This window comes from Chenopodium album, chromosome 27 (assembly GCF_948465745.1).
Source record: "Chenopodium album chromosome 27, dcCheAlbu1.1, whole genome shotgun sequence".
NCBI classification, from domain to species: Eukaryota; Viridiplantae; Streptophyta; class Magnoliopsida; order Caryophyllales; family Amaranthaceae; genus Chenopodium; species Chenopodium album.
This window is the reverse complement of record NC_137860.1, coordinates 21,427,039-21,442,928: the sequence shown is the minus strand read 5'-3', so window position 1 is coordinate 21,442,928 and position 15,890 is coordinate 21,427,039. Positions and strand designations below refer to the sequence as shown.

Here is a 15,890-nt window from a genome sequence, read left to right as displayed (position 1 = left end):
CAAAAATCTCCCCCAAGCCAAGATCAGACAATGTCCTCATTGGCTCGAAGCTAGCCCAGCTGGCTACTCATCCTCATCCTGGTCCATCCGTGTGGACCCACCTGCTCCACCACTAGAACCTGCACCATCTGCACCAAAGGAGCTACCACCAAAATAGTTAGCATGAAAACTCCCCCCGCCGGTCCCCCAAAAGGTATGTCCTGGCCGTACCCATGGAACGAAGAATAGTCTGTGTAAATACCATGGGCAGTGGGATCCCTATCGTATCCCTGAGGTGGGGGCTGGAACCAGTCTGGGTAAACAGCATCGTCGGGAATGTTGCCCCGACGAGCATAATCATCATAAATGGGGTAGAGTCCCCTACCCTGGTTCCTCTCTAGGTAGCCTAGCCTATGGTCGATAGAACCAATCATCTGTCTAAACTCGGTCTGGTTTTGCTCTATGCGACCTATGGCCTGACCTATACTCTTCAAGTCCCAAACTGGGTCAGAGTCACCGTGAGGGACGGAATAGGACTGTCGGGGTGGTGAAGGTGGCTTTAGAATAGGCTCAACTACAGGCTGTGGCTGGGCCTGGGCCTGCTGTGGATCCTGGCCCCTAGCATGTGCAACTAACAGGGCATAAGTGTAAGACTCTTGCCCTGGGGGAAAGACGGTCAGGTCGGGGTTGGGCAAAGGAAAAATTGGTAGGGGTTGTTCAGTCCCTGTCCTAATGTACCAATGGGTGACCTGGCTCCCGTCTACCCTCAACCACCCTAGCTCCTCAAGGTACCTAGAGGTAATGTAGGTGTCGGGTCCTATGTTAGTCATGCGGTGGGGTCCACTCTCTACAAAGTCGGCCTTCTTGATGGCTATCCTATTGATAATGCCACCAAGACGGATAGGGGTAGTGACCTGGTTGCTGGCCGTAGCGTGCCTACCTAGGTGGTGGATGATATATCGAGCTATGTTCAATTTCCCGAACCCAAACATATAATGGCCAATTACAGCTAATTCATTGGTCTGACAGTTGTGGGGTTCGTTCCTACCTAGGAAACAGACACCGGCAAATCTTTGCCACATTTTAGGGACGGGGTGGTGGATGGGCCTAGCACTAGCATGTTGTGCAGACACATGAGGAATACCAGTCAAAGAAAAATAAACATCATCCATTTTAAACTCGGCATTCCATTGCCTATCCAAGTCAGGTTCCAGTTCAAATAATTTACAGAATTCCACAAAAGAAAGAGTGATGTTTCTATTATTAAGCCTAAAAATTAATTTTGGTCCACTTTTATGACTTTGAATAACAAGAGAAGATAAGAATTCACAAGTTAATTCACGGTATGTCGAATAATGCATATCTACAAATTTACGCATACCAATATCATTCAAAAATCTCCTAACAAAGCCATAAATACCTAAAGCTTCTAAAGTGGGGCGGTGTAACCACCGTGAAGGGATTACCTCGCGTGCGTAGAGTACCTCAAGCTTTTCTCGTTGCTCCGGTGTTGCGATCTTGATTGTCGGCCATTGAGGGGGTTGCAAGGATGGATCATATTGTTGAGAAGAGCCGCTCGAGCTTCCCCCAAGTAAGTTCCTCGCTCTTTTAGCCGCCATTAGGAGTGGTGGTCAAAAATTAAATTTTTGATATAGGAATGTAGAGGATGAAGAGAGGAGTACAAATATGTAAAAAGTTTTGGATTTGGATGAGAAATGGAGGAGAAATCTTAGAGAGAAGTTAGAGAGATTGAGTTTTAGAGAGATAAAGTATGGAGGAAAGTGAGAAAGGAAGAAGAAAGAAAGAAGAAAGGAGGAAGAAGGAAAGAAAAGAAAGAAGACGGGTGGGGGGAGGATTTGTCGCGCCCGGCCGGGCGGTATGGGGCCCGGTCGGGCGATCTAAAGGGTCTCCCTGGTTCTGATGTCGCGCCCGGTCGGGCGCCACTTTACCCGATCAGGCGATCTTCAAAGCTTCCTGGACCTTATTCTCGCGCTCGGTTGGGCGTCACGCCGCCCGGTCGGGCCATATAAAAGACCGTACACGTCAAGTCTCGCGCCCGGCCGGGCGTACCTTTGCCCGGTCGGGCCAATTTCAAGCTTTTTCCAACACAACTCTCGCGCCCGGTCGGGCGAAGCTTCGCCTGGCCGAGCCCAAGAGCAAAGTTAGTCGACCTAACTTTCTTCAAATTTTCGCTAACTCTTTTCCTCTAATCTGTACCAAAAACTCATAAAACTCATTAAATTCCCTCCTCTCTCCTCTCATAAGAAAAAGAAGAAAAACAAAAATAAAAGCGCTGGTTTATCTAGGTCCCGCACGACCTTCTTACCATAGTATTCTCAAGGTGAACTGGAACTAGTCAGGTGTAGTAGTTCAACTGCACCAATTGTAGCCCCTTCATGATATATCTTAAGCCTCTGACCATTTACCTTGAACTCATTACCATGCTCATCAAACAACTCTACAGAACCGAACTTGTTGGCCCTTTTTACAGTGAAAGGACCCGACCACCTTGACTTCAACTTTCCTGGGAACAGTTTAAGCCTAGAGTTGAACAACAACACCTTATCACCCTCTTTGAATTCTCTCGGAAGGATCATCTTGTCGTGCCATCTCTTAGTCTTCTCCTTGTAGACTCGCGCACTATCATAGGCCATCAACCTAAACTCATCAAGCTGGTTAAGTTGTAGAAGCCTCGTTTCTCCTGCTAGCTTAGCATCCAAATTGAGCTCCTTGATAGCCCAATATGCCTTGTACTCTAACTCCACCGGAAGATGACATGCTTTACCATACACAAGTCTATAGGGAGTGGTACCTATAGGGGTCTTAAATGCGGTTCTATATGCCCAAAGGGTGTCATCCAACTTATCACTGCAATCTTTCCTAGATTTTTCTACCACCTTCTCTAAGATGACCTTAATCTCGCGATTAGACACTTCGACTTGGCCACTAGTTTGGGGATGGTAGGCTAACCCTGTCCTATGGTAAACGCCATACTTCTTTAGGAGGGTATCTAACTTCCGCTCATGAAAGTGGGATCCTCCGTCACTGATTATGGCTCTAGGCACTCCAAATCTACGAAAAATAGTCTTCTTGAAAAGCCTATGGACCACCTTGGCATCATTGGTAGGAGTGGCAATGGCTTCTACCCACTTGGATACATAATCTACGGTGACGAGTATATAACGGTTCCCTCTAGAAGAAGGGAACGGTCCCATGTAATCAACACCCCAAACATCAAAAATTTCAACTTCCAAAATCCCAGTTTGAGGCATCTCATGCCGCCGCGAGATGTTGCCAGTCCTCTGGCAAGAGTCACAAGCCTGCACAAAAATGTTAGCATCCTTGAACATGGTGGGCCAATAAAATCCCGACTCATTTATCTTGGCCACTGTTTTAGAGGGACCATGATGTCCTCCATAAGGTGAAGTATGACAGCTAGTGAGAATACCATGTACCTCCCATTCGGGGACACACCTGCGAAATAATCCATCTGCACACTCACGAAACAAAAAGGATCATCCCAAAAATAATGTTTAACATCATAAAGGAATTTATATTTTTGTTGGTAGGACAAGTCAAGAGGTAGTGTACCTCCCACTAAATAATTTGCAAAATCAGCATACCAGGGGTGTTGCTCTACAACTGCATATAGGTTGTCATCAGAGAATGAATCATCTATAGGAAGAAAATCCTTACCCTCATCATACCTGATTCGTGACAAGTGATCTGCCACTACGTTCTCTGCACCCTTTTTGTCCCTTATTTCAATGTTGAAATCCTGGAGCAAGAGAACCCACCGGAGTAGCCTAGGCTTTAATTCAGGTTTGGCTATCAAGTACTTTAGAGCTGCATGGTCAGTAAAAACAATAACTTTAGAACCAACTAGATATGATCTAAATTTTTCTAAAGCATAAATAACAGCTAAAAACTCCTTCTCCGTGGTGGCATAGTTAACTTGAGCCTCATCCAAAGTTTTACTTGCATAGTAGATAGCATGTAAAACTTTGTCCTTCCTTTGTCCAAGCACGGCTCCTAGAGCAAAGTCGCTTGCATCACACATGTTCTCGAATGGAAGATCCCAATCGAGTGCACATATGATGGGTGCCGATATCAAAGCCTACTTAATCCTGTTGAAAGACTCAAGACACTTGTCAGTGGTTTAGCAATTTTAGAAAAATCTTTGATAAAACGGCGATAAAACCCCGCATGACCTAAGAAACTCCTAACTCCCTTAACATTAACTGGGGGAGGTAATTGCTCAATCACTGAAATTTTTGCCTTGTCTACCTGTATGCCCTTATCAGATACAATATGACCCAGGACTACTCCCTATGTCACCATAAAGTGACACTTCTCCCAATTTAAGACCAAGTTGCATTCTTCACATCTTTTCAGGATTTTAGCTAAATTAATTAGGCATGAATCAAATGAGGAACCATAGACACTAAAATCGTCCATAAAGACTTCCATGATAGACTCTATGAAATCAGAAAATATGCTCATCATGCAACGTTGAAAAGTAGCAGGTGCATTACATAAACCAAAAGGCATTCTACGATATGCAAAAGTGCCATAAGGGCATGTAAATGTAGTCTTTTCCTGATCCTCAGGGTGGATCGGAATTTGGAAAAATCCCGAATACCCATCCAAATAGCAAAAGAAATTATGATTAGCTAACCTCTCAAGCATTTGATCAATAAAGGGGAGAGGGAAATGGTCCTTTTTAGTGGCGACATTTAATCTACGATAATCAATGCACATACGCCACCCTGTAACAGTTCTAGTGGGAATTAATTCATTTTTTTCATTTTTAACCACAGTCATCCCACCCTTCTTAGGAACCACCTGAACAGGACTTACCCATTTAGAGTCAGAAATAGGATAGATAATACCTGCATCAAGTAATTTCATGACCTCTTTCTTGACTACCTCTTGCATGTTGGGATTCAACCTCCTCTAGGGTTGAATGCAGGGCTTGTAGTTGTCCTCTAAGTGTATCCTGTGCATACAAAAATCTGGGCTTATACCCTTGAGATCATCAATACTGTACCCTATTGCCCTTTTGTGGGTTCTGAGAACCTCTAAAAGTTGGGAAGTTTGTGGGTCATCAAGTGCAGTACTAATGATCACAGGGTGCATTTCCTGCTCATCAAGAAAAACATATTTTAAATGAGAAGGGAGAGGTTTTAGTTCAGGTTTCTTTACCTCTGCAGGTTTCGATTCCTGAACTAATTTTACTACCTTCTTGTTCTCTTTATCTTCAAGTTCTTCTATAGCAAGAGCTTTCTCAATAATATCCACCTCCTTACTCCAGATACTCACATCACATGCAGACAAATTTCCACAAAGTATTTCTTCCAAGGGATCCCTTGCAAGAATCTGTGTCAAGCTATCATCACAAATATCATCCATTATATCAATAACATCGATCAAACAACAATTTTCTTCAAACATATGACCTTTTAAAACCTTCCCTAAATTAAAAGTAATATTATCATCACGAACAGATAGGGTTAGTTTACCATTTTTAACATCTATAATGGCTCCTGCAGTATGGAGAAAAGGCCTACCTAATATAATGGGTATTTGTGTATCCTCAGCCATGTCTAAAAAAACAAAATCAACAGGGATGAAAAATTTACCAACTCTAACAGGGACGTCCTCTAAAATACCTAGGGGATATTTAACAGAACGGTCTGCCATTTGCGAAGTAATATTAGTAATTTTTAATTCACCCATATTCAATTTAGAACAAATAGACGATGGCATTACACTAACAGAAGCACCCAAATCACATAATGCTTTATCCTTGAAGACATTACCAATATGACAAGGGATAGAAAAACTACCAGGATACTTTAATTTAGGAGGAGATTTATTTTGTAACAATGCACTACACTCCTCAGTGAAAGCTACAGTTTCTACTTCATTAAAGGCCCTCTTCCTAGTCAAAATATCTTTCATAAATTTAGCATATGCAGGAACCTGTGTAATAAGTTCAATAAAGGGGACCGTTACCTGCAAATTTTTAACAACCTCCAGAAACTTACCAAACTGCTTGTCCAACTTAGTCTTTAGTTGGCGATTAGGGAATGGTAATTTGATAACTGGTGGTGCTTCCCTACTCTTCCCCTGGGGTGCATCCTTCCCTATGGTTGTACCCTGCAATGAATAATCAGAAATATTAGTATCAGGAATTTTACCCCGCAGCCCTGCAGGGGAGATTGGTACAACGGAATCAGGATTAGCAATATTAATTGAATCAGGTTCATCCTCTTTGGGCATTTGGGGCCCATCGTAGTGTGAACCACTCCTTAGGGTGATTGCATTAGCATGATCCGTAGGTTGAATTCCCTGCGCTGGTAAAGCTCCCTGCTGGCGAGATTGAAGGGTAGAGGACAATTGGGCTATTTGGGTGTCCATGACTTTATTATGGGCTATAATAGAGTCAATTTGTTGGTCTCTACTCTCCATATGTTTTTGCATACTGGTTAGCATTGCCCTAATTTCTGATAAAGCAGGGTCAGAAGATGTAGTAGGGGCTTGTGATGGGGGTTTCTGGTTGGCATGAGGGTGGTAATATTTCTGCAGTGGAGGGGGTGCTTGTTGTGGTTGTTGTGGAGGTGGAGGATTTTGAACATTAGTGCTACGGTAAGATAGGTAGGGATGGTTCCGGTAGCCAAAATTGTAAGAATTGCAATATGGGTTATTTTTCTTGTAAGTTTGGAAAGCATTAACTTGCTCCATTGAACTCCTGCAATCTTGTTCATAATGACCTACACTTCCACAATTTTCACAGAAAGCATCATTAGCATTATTAGAAACAGCAGAAACAATAGCAACAGAATTAGGATTGTTAGTAGTAAGGCTATCTAGTTTATGGCAAATAGAAGTAAGCTGAGCTTGCATAAGGGTTACTGAATCAACATGATGCTTGCCCTTATTAGCATAACCTCTAGTATTCCCATATTGGGAATTATGGATCGCCATATCTTCAATAACCTGACCTGCATCATCAACATTTAAATTCATAAATCTACCGCTAGCTGCGGAGTCTAAAATTGTCCTAGATGCATTTCCTAAACCATTGTAAAAAGCTTGAATCAACTGCCACTTTGCCAAATTGTGGTGGGGACACTCCCTCTGCAGATCCTTGAATCTTTCCCAAGCTTCATATAATGCTTCATCTGTCTCCTGGGCAAAATTCTGGATGGCACTTCTCAATAAAGCTGTTTTCTCTGCAGGGTAATATTTATTATAAAAATTTAAAGCAAGAGTCTCCCAGTTAGTAATACCAAGTGCAGCTCTATTCAAACCATTAAACCATAATTTAGCTTTTCCACATAAAGAAAAGGGAAAAAGAATCTCCCTGATTTGATCTTGCGTTACCCCATTCTGCCTAATAGTATTGCAATATTGACATAAATCTGCAATGTGAAGATTAGGATCTTCACCCTTAGCTCCACTGAATTGCTTTCTTTCTATCATCGTTATGAACTGGGGCTTGATCTCGAACTGGACTCCCTCGAGATAAGGTTTAGGAGAAAGATGTGGAAAATCCGTCAGGGATGGCTGCGAATAATCGCTAAGCTTGCGAGGTGGAGGTGGTGGTGGTGTACGCATCTCTAGTTCTGAATCAGAAGAGTCCTCCGAATCACTAGAATTAGGTAATGGATTACTAGGAATATTGTTACTCCCAGAACCTGCCAGGATCTGCCTATAAAAATTCTTCTGTCTATGAAACGAGCGTTCGATCTCAGGATCGAATGGAATGTAACCTGATCTGGAACACCTGGCATAAACAAATAACTAAAAAGACAGATATTAGAACTACCTCAAAGAACTAATGTCCTTTGAGGCAAAAGAAAAATAATCTAGACTACAAAAAAAAAAAACAATTAGAAATAAAAATAAAACCGTCTCCCCGGCAACGGCGCCAAATTTTGACAGGCTAAAGTCGTATCACCTAATCAAAAATAATTACCTAAGTCCACTAGCTTATGCAGATAGGGAAGTAGGGTCGAATCCACAGGGAAAGAAGTCTTTCTACTCCTAATTAATTAATATAGTCTAAATTATTAAAGTAGCCAATATTTGTTTGTGAATATAAACTATACTACGAAGATTATGAGTAAGGAGAATAATTAGGGAAGAAATCAAATATTAAAAGGCTTAGGGCATATGTTCACTAATAAACAATATTCCAGGGCAAAACACAATAATCAATCATCAATGCATTAATTAATCAGATTCTAAAGAGCTTTCGCTACGTATTACAATCACAGAATTAATTCACCGGTATTAAACCTCATCTCTCGAATCTCGACCTAACCATTTATAAATTAATCTGCCTATTGAAACTAAGCCTAAACATCAATTCTCTTCTCTCGAATCTCGAATCAATATTGCTAAACTCATACAATTAAACCTGGCCAAATCTAATTGCATAGCATTTAAACAATCAATAGGAAATCAATTAAGCATTAATAATCAACAATCATAAAATTACCCCTTCATATTATTTATTAGATCCCCATAACCCTAGAAGGAAAACTACTCAGACATAATTAAAACTAAGCAAAACATAATAATTAAACAAGACATGAAGAAATTGAATGAATAAAATACTGAGATTAATTACGAGAGAAATCGTACCAAGACGGCGGAATTACAATGGAGTTTTTGGAACAAGAGAAAATAAAAGTCTAGAGAGAGAAAGTCTAAGTAGAGAGAGAAAGAATTAAAATCTAGAGTAAGAGAAGTGAGAAGAAGTATCTAATCTTGCCTAATAATAACACATTAATACTAAGCAAGAGAATCTCCGCTAAACAAAACTAATCGGAAAACTAAACTTCCTAAGCAACACTCGCGCCCGGTCGGGCAATGGCTCGCCCGACCGGGCCCGCCTTTTCTTTCCTCAGCAGTCTTCTCGCGCCCGGCCGGGCGCGTCTCCGGGCACGGGCTTCCTCAAACACTGATCCGCCCCGCCCGGCCGGGTGCGCCTCCGGGCGAAGCCTTGTGGCTTGGGCAAGGCCTTTGGGCCTCCGAATTACTACCTTTGGGCCTCCGAACTCGGCCCAAGTGCCATCAAACTGAGCCCTTAGTCACTGGTCGATACCTCCGATCGGTCTTGGGCTATCGACGTGATCGCGGTCTTCTAATACTTGTAGATGCTCCTCAAAAAACCCGGGAAAATGCTCCAAGTACTTAAATTCCTACAAAACTCAAGCAAAACTACCAAAGCACTGGAAAACACAAATTAGTAATAAAAGTGGCTCGTAGGAGCCAAAAACACTACTAATTACGACCAAGGGACGGGGATAAATATATATATATAATGAACACATCAGGCGTTTAATCAAGGACAACACTTTTGTTCAAGTTTTACTTTTTAACAAACCAATTGGTAGGAAAAGGACAGATAAGAAGGCAATGGCTAGTCAAGAAGAACTTAATGAGGTCAAGGGACAGGTAGCCAACTTGGCTGAGATGTTACAAAACTTATCGCTGCAAATAAGTAATCCTGAAAAACAGAAACAAATGGACCTAATATAGGAAAGCTTGGGCAAGCTGTCCAACGACTTTAGATTCCAAGAGATTAGCTCCCAAGGGGTCTCGGTGGATAAGGACCTTCTCCCACAGAAGTTCAATCCCAATGACATCCCTAAATTTAAGGCTATGGATAACCCTTATTTTCATTTAAGAGCTTTTGAAACTATAATGAACATTAACGGGATAGATAGAAAAGCATTTCACTCTGTATTTTCATTATCTTTAGAAGCTGTATGTCAACAGTGGTACTTTTCACTTGATAAAGAAAAGACCTCTAGTTGGGAATCTATTGTAAGTGCTTTCATTGAAAGGTATAAATGCAATATACAAATTGAAACCGATCATAGAGAGTTAGAAATGCTAAAGCAAAAAGAAAATGAAGGTTTCACCTCCTTCTTTAATAAATGGAGGGAAACTACTTCAAAAATGGTTGAAGTACCTAGTGAGAAAGAATCTGTCAGGATGTTCATTAAGAACCTCCAAGAAAAATATTCTAAACACCTTAGGTACCAAAGCAATTTAAATACCTTTAAGGCCGTCTATGATATTGGTATTAATATTGAAGATGACCTCACTAAACAAAAAGCTGCTAATAATAACTCAAATAGTGGCTGGAAAAATAAGAAGAACGACAATCCTTCTTCATCCAAATCCACCCACTCAAACTATGTTAGCACCTTTAATCTAAATGAAGTCCTAGCAATGAATAACAATCAAGGATAAAGGAAACCATTTAGGAAGAACTATACTCCTATTGGTATGAGTTATGACACCGCATTTGACCGCTTACATGCAAAAGGTCTTATAACTCCCATTGGACCATTTGGGGACCCACCTGTCGAAAGGAGAACGGCTAGCTGGAACCCAAATGCACATTGCAAATATCACCAAGGAAGGGGCCATCCTACGGAAAATTGTTGGAGGCTAAAGGAAGCTATTCAAGACTTGATCGATAGTAACAAGCTCCCATTGCCCCCTGCAAGCAAGAAGCCAAGTATCAACACCGCACCGCTGTCGGATTCCTTGACTATTTCTGACGAAGAAAATCAAGTGGATCCATCTAGCCTCATAGAGCCTATCGAGACCATTGAAGAAGAAATCTTTGAAGATGCTCTCGAATCTCATGGCCAAGAACCTGCGACTAAGCAAGAGGTTTTGGCGTTAACATCAATATTGTCAGAGATGTACAAGTTGCTATCACAAACTTATGAGGCCATAAGAGAGAAAAATGAGTTACTCAAAAATAGACCTACACCCAAGCAAAAGAAACCTTTTTCTCTCCAAGTGATTGACACTCCCAGGAAAAATAATAAAGGTTATACTCCAATTGGGACGTCGTACGCCAATATGTTCAAAATGCTCTCCGAGAATGGTAAAGTTCAACCTCTCGAACCGAGACCATTTGAGTCACTAAAAAAGATGGACAAATACTATTGTTCATACCATCAATCAGGGGGACATACAATAGAGCACTGTTTCAAGTTCAAAGACTTGGTTTAACGTTTGATTGATGAAAAGAAATTGGTTCAACTTCCACAAGATGCTACAATTAATGGAGTGTGGGACAGTGATGAGGAGGACGTTTACCTTAAGGATATTGAAGAAACTCCCCTATTAACAATATACCTAGTAAGTGACATTTGGGACGAGGAAGATTTTCCCATAGATGTCCTCACCAGGTCTGGGAGAATACAACCTCCCATTTCAACACAACCTATACCTACTATCCAACAAATTCCTGTGCCTATCATAGAAGACAACGATGTTGTCAAACAACTAAAAAAGACAACGGTTGAAATGAACGTATGGAAGCTCTTAGCCACATCCCGAGAGCATAGAGTCGCAGTCATGGATGCCTTGGCTAAAGTAGGCATAGATTCGGACACTACTCCTGAGGGACTTGCTAACTTCCTCACGAGTCATCTCCCAAGTCCAATCAACTTGGTCACCTTTTCGGATAAGGATTTACCACCGAAAGGTGACAAACACAATAAAACTCTAAATCTCACACTGATATGCAAAAGGATGAACGTTCCTATGACTCTTGTGGATAATGGTTCAGCAATTAATGTTTGCCCACTTAGGACCGCAAGAATGTTAGGAATAAGAGATGAGGATTTATCCCCATCAACTCAAGGGATAAGAGCTTATGATAACTCACGCCGTCAAGCACTAGGGAAAATTACCATGAATATAACGGCGGGTGCAATTGAACATGCCACCACATTCCAAGTAGTGGATATCAAGGCATCTTTTAACTTGCTATTGGGACGCCCTTGGCTTCATGATCTAAAGGCCGTCCCTTCATCTCTTCATCAACAAGTAAAAGCCATAGTTGGAGGAATTCCAATCACCATTGATGCTTCATCCATGAGAATCAAAACAGTGGAAAATCCATTAATTAATGTGGAACATGATTAAAATGATGAAGATTTGTGGGGCTTTAGCGAAGAGGTCTCCTTAATAGAGGAAGATGAAAGGACCCCTCTTCATTACGACCTCCACTCAAATATGACAACTAATGCTATTCTAAGAAAACAAGGACACTTTCCTGGAATGACTCTAGGGAAGAAGAAAGGAATAGCTAAACATATGGGACTACCTGGCCTCCCTAAATTGGACACTTTCGGACTTGGTTTTGAACAAACTCGCGAAGACCTTAAGTGGGCCCAGGAAAAATCAAGAGCGCGGAAGAATGCTCGTGCACAAAAGAGGGAGATACCCATGGATCAATATCCTCTCACCTTAAATGGACAATTTATAAGAGAGGGAGAGGATTATCCTTGTCATGAATTTCCTGAACCTTTCGTTGTAAATGGCATAAGACAACCTGGGTTTGAGATCTTTTTGGATTGTTGCTTCCTAAACGAGATCCCAACTCCAATTTATAAGGAGAAAGCACCCCCTTGCTTTGATTTTAATGTCATGGGACTCCTCTTTGGAAGAGAAAAGAATGAGCCAAGATACGCGGAAGATGATTCTTCACTCATTCAAACGGTTCTCCAAAGTGAAGGCTTTGATCCCTCGGAATTTATCACTCCAATAGAAGATCAAGAGCGTGGATGGCATAAGACAGTGAAGATAACCACTACAAATGGAAGGAAGATTTCATTAACTACAGGACAAGGGCCAATGTTCGAAGAATCGTCTGAGTCAGAGTCTGAGTTAGCGTCTTCCCCTATCGAGTCATCCAAACCTTTAGTTGTAGCACCCTCGCCTTCTATTTCTACTCCTAGGATAGTTAGCAATCAAGTCCCAACGGACATTTCTTTATTTGATGTAATGATTTCTGAATTTAATAATATGTCTTCTTCCCCGTATTCCTCTTGTTTTTCCTTATCTAAAGATGATGAGCATTGCTTAACTAATGATGAAAGTGACAAAGAAATAATTAAAGCAATGGAAACACTGGAAAACAAGACACCAATAATCGAGGATACAGAAACGGTTGATATCTCAAAAGATCCAACCATTAAAAGAGAAGTTAAAATCGGACTCACTAAGTAAAGATGAAAGAACCGATTTAATTAATCTACTTAAAGAATTTATTGATGTATTCGCTTGGTCATACGAAGATATGCCAGGCATTAATAGAGAGATAGCTCAACACACAATACCATTAATTCCAGGAATGAAACCTATAAAACAAAAGTTACGTCGAATGAAACCCGACGTAGCTCTTAAAATAAAAGAAGAAGTGCAAAAACAAATAACTGCAGGTTTTATCAGGGTATCCAAATACCCCGAATGGGTCGCCAATGTCGTCCCGGTTCCGAAAAAAGATGGTAGAGTTCGAATGTGTGTCGACTATCGAGATCTAAATAAGGCAAGTCCAAAGGACGACTTCCCTTTACCACACATCGATATTTTGGTAGATAATATAGCAAATCACGCGCTTCTCTCGTTTATGGATGGGTACGCGGGATACAATCAAATCCTCATGGCCAAGAAGACATGGAAAAAACGACGTTCATAACACCTTGGGGTACTTACTGCTACACGGTAATGCCATTCGGGTTGAAAAACGCGGGTGCTACTTACCAACGAGCAGCGACTGCCCTACTCCATGACATGATGCATAAAGAAGTGGAGGTTTATGTGGATGACATGATCGTAAAGTCAAAAGACCGCCCAGGACACCCAATAGCCTTAAAAAAGTTCTTTGAAAGGCTAAGAAAATACAACATGAGATTAAACCCTTCTAAATGTGCTTTCGGAGTTACCTCAGGAAAACTCTTGGGATATGTCATAAGCTCTAGAGGAATAGAGATAGACCCCACCAAAATCAAAGCAATCATTTCCATGCTACCGCCCAAAACCGAAAAGCAAATTCGAGGATTCATTGGCCGGTTGCAATACATAAGTAGGTTCATATCCAAGCTCACCACAATATGCGAACCGATATTCAAGAAGCTTAAGAAGAATGTACCAATTATATGGGACAATGAGTGCCAAAAAGCCTTTGAAAACATCAAAGCCTATCTCTCGAATCCTCCCGTATTAGCTCCAGCACTCCCCGGAATACCTCTAAGGTTATACTTAACTGTCACCAAGGAGACAATGGGAGCCATGCTTGCACAAGAGGTAGAAAGTAAAGAAAATGTTATTTACTACCTAAGTAAGAAAATGCTTGAGTATGAGACACGCTATACACCATTGGAAAAGTTGTGCCTCGCATTGGTGTAGGCCATAACTAAGTTAAGACATTATATGCTTGTACATACCATTTACGTAGTCTCACGAATGGATCCCCTTAAATACCTTTTCGAAAGATCTACACTTAACGGGCGTATCTCAAGGTGGATAGTGAATTTGGCCCAATTCGATATAAGGTTTATGCCTCAAAAGGCAATTAAAGGATCAGTGGTCTCGGATTTTCTAGCAGATTTCTCGATAGAAGATTCGACACCCTTGGAAGAAAATGAATTCCCAGACGAAAGTTTAATGATGACAGAGGATGATACATGGACTTTATATTTCGATGGAGCCTCACACCAAAAGGGATGCGGCGTAGGAGTCTTACTAGTATCACCTAAAGAAGAACATGTTCCTATATCCATTAAGTTAGATTTTGACGTCACCAACAACGCAGCCGAATGTGAAGCATGCGTGGTAGGCCTCGAAACTGCTCTAGTCTTAGGAGTAAAGAAACTCCGGATATTTGGAGATTCTTCGTTAATCATTAATCAAATCTCAAAGAGATGGAAGGTTAGGAGTGAAAGCCTAGCTCCTTACCAAACATATTTGGAAACCCTCACTGATCAGTTGGAAAAGGTGGAATACACTTATCTACCTAGAGAGGAAAACCAATTTGCCGATGCCTTGGCAAGACTAGCCTCAATGGTTAGAATTCCTAAGGAAATTGAGCAAATGCCTTTAACCATAGAAAAAAGGCATAAACCAGCATACATTCAAGCTATAGAAGACGATGAAGTGGTTCAAGAGGAAGAACACGAAGAAGAACCATGGTTCATAGATATACTAAATTATGTCACCAAAGAAGAATATCCTCCTCATGCTGACAAAAGAGCAAAAAGAGCACTAAGACTTTTAGCTTCCCAGTTTGTACTCATAGGAAATGAACTACACAAAAGGGTACCTAAAGGTCGAGCTTTATTATGTGCAGGCAAAAAGGATGCTCAAAGAGCTATGAGAGTAGTCCACGAGGGGATATGTGGAACCCATGTTAATGGCAAAATGCTAGTCCAAAAGATAATGCGAGAAGGGTATTATTGGACTACCATGAATAAGGATTGTCATCAATATGTAAATAGATGCCCCAAATGCCAAATTTATGCAAATTTGCAACATATCCCACCATCTCTCCTCTACACCTACACTTCACCATGGCCTTTCTCTACATGGGGAATAGACATAATTGGAAAGACCACACCTCCCGGAACAGGAGGTCATGAATACATCTTAGTCGCAATAGATTACTTCACAAAGTGGGTGGAAGCACAATCATATGCTAAACTCACTGCCAAACATGTAGCACTCTTTATCGAAAGAAACATAATTTGTCGATACGGAGTCCCACATGAAATGATAAGTGACAATGGAACTCACTTTCAAGCCGAATGTGAAGAATTGCTACAAAAGTATGGTATTCAACACCATCATTCTTCTCCATATAGACCTCAAGCAAATGGAGCAGTTGAGGCCGCTAATAAAAATTTAAAGACAATCATTGAAAAAATGATTGAAAATTATAAGGATTAGCCTGACAAACTTCACTTCGCACTGTGGGGTTATCGCACGTCAATCTGAACATCAACAGGAAATACGCCGTTTAACCTAGTATATGGAATGAATGTCGTACGACCGATAGAGTTAGAAATACCTTCTCTACGCATTGC

The 15,890-nt window shown here is 41.2% G+C and overlaps 1 non-coding gene across 1 annotated transcript; it reads left to right on the top strand.

Annotated features, from left to right (window-relative positions):
• The first annotated feature begins 7,099 nt into the window (after nucleotides 1-7,099).
• LOC145621765 (small nucleolar RNA R71) lies at nucleotides 7,100-7,206 on the top strand. The gene has a single exon (XR_014108564.1). It is a non-coding gene; the product is annotated as a small nucleolar RNA R71 (small nucleolar RNA).
• Nucleotides 7,207-15,890: the final 8,684 nt, after the last annotated feature.